This window comes from Panthera tigris, chromosome A1, assembly GCF_018350195.1.
Source record: "Panthera tigris isolate Pti1 chromosome A1, P.tigris_Pti1_mat1.1, whole genome shotgun sequence".
NCBI lineage: Eukaryota > Metazoa > Chordata > Mammalia > Carnivora > Felidae > Panthera > Panthera tigris.
This window is the reverse complement of record NC_056660.1, coordinates 37708452-37713217: the sequence shown is the minus strand read 5'-3', so window position 1 is coordinate 37713217 and position 4766 is coordinate 37708452.

Sequence of the window (4766 nt, the reverse complement as noted above, 5' to 3'; positions counted from 1 at the left end):
GTCTTCCTCTCTCTCTGCCCCTCCCCCTATGGTACTATGTCTCTATCTCTCAAAAATACATAAATCTTAAAAACTTACAAAAAAGCAAACCAATTTATTGTTAGGAGTTTGCAAGCTCAACTATCAGGGAAAAAGGTAATAAAAAATAATTTTCTTCTCCTTTAAGAAATCTTTCCAGATTTTCATTTCTGTATTAAACTGCTCCAATAGAATATAGTGTTTCGCCTAATTATGTGTCCATTGCCTAAGATTCAGATTGACAATTTTTAAATATTTCTGTGTCAATATTACTTCAGGGCAGTGATTTGATTGTAAGTGTCTCTGTATACTAGGCCTGAGAACAAAGCCTACCAGATAAAGGAACACACTGTGTGTGTGTGTGTGTGTGTGTGTGTGTGTATACACACACATGTATATATGTATGTAATATATAAATAACATAAATTATGACCACACATTTGCTGATGAATAATCATAGAACAAGAAAAAATCATATTGTGGGTATTTTATACATTATTACAATGCATTATTAGGATTAAAAGTGATAAATCTTACTATTTATATTAGATCCTGGCCCTGCTAGTTACTTAGAAACTACATAATTTGAGTCAATAGAATTAACCTCCCTTTTAGTTTCTTCATGTAAGAAGAGGGTAGGGATAAAACCTACTTGGTATACTGTGTATGTGCTGACTTGTAAAAACAACTCAGTATAGATGGACTTCTATAAAACAACTAGTGCTGACTCTTCACAAATGTCAATGTCAACAAAGAAATCATAGCTGAAGCATTTTTTCTAGATTTAAGGAAAGCTAAAGACCCATGAAAACTTAACACATTTCATGTTCTTTTCTTGTATCCCAGATTTTTTAAACAGTTAGAAAGGATACTTTGAGAACCGAGGAAATGTTAATATTGATTTTCTATGAGAAAATAATTAATGTTTAATGATTAATATTGTATTAACCAAGATGATAGTTACATTTCCATGTTTGACTAAAGTTTATAAGGAGGCTTCTTCCTGCCTCTAGGCCTCTGACCTACCTCATACTCCAGCCCCTGAGAGAATCCAGAAGCCCTAACCAAAGAGATCCCTTCTCTCCCTTTCTTTAGAGGATTTTCTTTAGAAAACTTGTAATTGCAAATTCTTTTTCTGCTTCTTTGAGATGTAAATCTTTTTAAAGCCTCTTGTCAGAGTTATAAAGGAAGACTTTCTCAAGGACCTTGGGACCATCCCTTTGAAATGTAATCACCAAGGAAGGTAGAGACCCTATCTCCCAGTCTCTGTGGGAGAGTAGGCACCTAACTTTGGTGGGTGTCTTGCTTCAAGCTATAAAACCATGTCCTGTCATGAAGATAAGAGAGTTTACTTTTCCTTTTGGTAAGGCCAATTAGCAAACAGAGAAGGCCTCCCTCAGCTCTTAAAAACTCCAGTTTTTGTTTTTGTTTTTGTTTTCCAGTGGAGTTGAATTCTGTGTTCTGGTGTCTCTCTACTATTGCAACAACCTTGAATAATTTTTTTCTTACTCTGTTTACTTTTGGCTGGTATAATTTTTGCTTTACTAGTATTAGCATGAACTTTTCTGAGTTTGTTAATTGTATTATGACTATGTAGGACAATGCCCTTGTTATTAAAAGGTACTTTAAGTCTTTAGAGGCAAAATATTGAATAATATACAACTACCTAATGGTTTGGTGAAATGGCAGTGTGTGTGTGTGTGTGTGCACATGTAAGACCCAAAACCAGAGACAAGAAGAGGGAGGGGGTGGGGAGGGAGAGGATTAGAGAGGGAGAGAATGAGGGAAGGAGAGGGAAATGCTGTTTAATGATTAGAAGGTGAAATAGAGTAGACACAGGCTTTATGAGACAGTGTATATAATCCATTACCACATCTGCTATAGTGACTCTTCAGGAATAGTCCTCTTTATCCCTTATTAATTACAAGAAAAGCTTTATTTTTATTTAGGAGCTCACCTTTTTTTTTTTCTTATAGAAAAAATAAATTGATCAAGCATACATCTAAGTATTGTAGTATATAATTATGTTACCTGTAATCTATGCCTTGGCATAGTTACCATTTGAAATACATTAGTAGAATCAGCATAACAGACTTGTTTCCTGAGCAAATCAAATATCATTATTGAAGTCTGTACCACGGAGTATGCCAATTACCCTGAGCTATTAGAAATAAGTTTTTACTGGTGAAATAAATGGTTCAAAAAAGTGGTTGGGATTCACTGTTCTTGTTTTTAAGAGTATTGGTTTTGTAGGACTCATTCTTGTTGTATGAATCAGCTATAAGAAACTGGAAAACAGAGCATTCTACTATCTCTTTGGCAGGGATCAGACTCTAAATCCTCTTAGTACTGGCTATCTCCTACTTCACAAAGGACACTGTCTCCTGACCTGATTTCTTCCTCTGGATGTAGTGTTGGCTTTCACTAAACCTACTAAAAACAGGTATAATGCATTAATGACAGACTTTGATCCAAGACTTGCTTTTATTATAACATTCTGCATGTTGGTGAAATTGGGAAATACCTCTGTATAGCCTACCACTACAAGACACTATTATTTACCAAAATAACTTTACAATTGTGAACCATCACTAGATTGACTCTGTTTTGTTTGTAACAGTAGCTCATAACACTGTTGTGAGAACTGAAACACAATACATATATGTTGCTCATAATATTACCTATTAGATTTTAAAAATTCAATAATTATCAGGTATTATTTCAGGTTCACATTAAATATATTTGCTACTTCATACCAAAAATCTTGATATTTATGAAAAATCCAGTCCTGTCACCCAAACAAACTTTTTAGTAATACACTTTATCAGTCAGCATTACTGAATTACTGAATTCCCCCAGATGGACCAACAGAAGGGACCACTTACAGATTTATTGTCAGGGTTAGAAGAAGACTAAAGGCATCATGAGATATCCAGAAAAAAGCAACCATGGGATGCTATTCTACATCCAAGTCTATAATGTTGAGAGGAGAAAACATTGTTACAAGAATGTACTAAAGAGTAGACATTGAAGAGCTATATTCCTGGCAGCAAAAAAACTACTTCTGGAGATTATGTGCAAAAATGAGAATAGGAAAGAAATGGCTCCCCTCCCCTGCCCCACCCCCCGACCTCTGGTCTCCTGTCAGTAACTTCCATATTCTAAATAAAACAGGAAGGCCAGGGGCAATGGAGAGATGACATAGCCCACAGAGTTCCTTCCCCAGGACTTACCAGCAAGGCAATGAAAGATGAATAATCTATGTATAATGCAATTAAAATATAAACAGTCCACATACTTTTATTGTCATGTGCAAATTACATAAAGTGGGGTCAAAAAATTCTAAATAGATGGCAAACTATATAAGCTATTCTCTAATATTTTTGTTTGTTTAACAGTAACACAAATATTTAGAACCAGAATGACTGGGAATTAATGTTTTGTGACAGGTTAGTTCGAGCTTCAACCCAAACTGTTAACGCACCTTACGTATTTGTAAATAATGTTTTCATGCACCAAGGCTCTAAATTTCCATGACTATATAAATATCTACACTGATGTGGACATTTTTTTCTTCAATGTCTCATTTTACAATGTCTGGTACTTCTCTGTCTAAAACAAATGAGTTCTCATTTGACAGGTGATAAAATAAAAGCTTCATTTGCCATGACATTAAGAAAAGTTCTTTGTTGTTATTTTCTGTCACTGTTTCTGCATCGGGCTGCCGCCCCTCCTTTCATCCAAGTCAATAGTCTGTAGAATGTAATCGATTTTATGGTTCTATTTTCCTAAAACTTAACTTATGGGAATTAATATTTTATATAGGTTTGTATTGGTTACAGAGAAATAAGAGGTGGTGCATTTAGGGAAAGCACATTAGCCACAGATAAATAGAGCATTCCACTGAATGGCATATCTGATATCTATTCTGTACTGGATCTTGCTAACTATATTTTCAGAGGGTGTTTTAAACATGATAGTGGGATGCAGCAGTTTGAGTATGACTGAATGTTAGAAAGGGCAAGGAGAAAAAAATCATTTAAACATTTAGGGGATATAAATGCAGTTTTTCACTGTAGAGAAGAAAATAAAATATAGACATTTAGCAAATGAGGTTTCTAGTCCTGGAATTATTTTTTAAATATATTTTTATTCGAATGAGAAAGCATTGGAAATTTCACCTTATTGGATGATAGGCATTTTTGAATTATTTTAAACATATTAAACTTTGTACTGAGATGTTATTAAATCATTCTAAAACAGTTTGATCCTTTCTGGTCTTGTTTTTAAAACTTGCTAGGAATCACAATAGCAGTGTTTCGTCCATAGCCAATTATTCTCTACTTCTGAAACAAAATGCTTCTAACCCTTCTGAATGCCCAATCTGATGCTCAGTGAATCAAGGTTTTCCAGGATGGTTGGTGGGAAGAGGCACGATTTTCACTCTTATGTGAATACTGAGTACTGTCCTCTCTAATATATTCTGGACATTCTTTCCAAGCATCAGGTTGTTAGTACCTTACCCATGTGTTCTGGGCACTATTCTTCTGCATATTTGGAAATGACCCTTTGTAAATTTCCAGAACTCCCTCTCCACCCAAGTCTCTCCCCTCTGGTATGATGTTCAGTGAACTCATGTCACTTCACTGTCCTTGACCATCCAGGAAATCTTCTCAGCCCAGGGAGCTCAATGGACCTCATCTGAATTATCCATCCCTGCACCACAGCTTGGAAACTCTCTTGAGGTA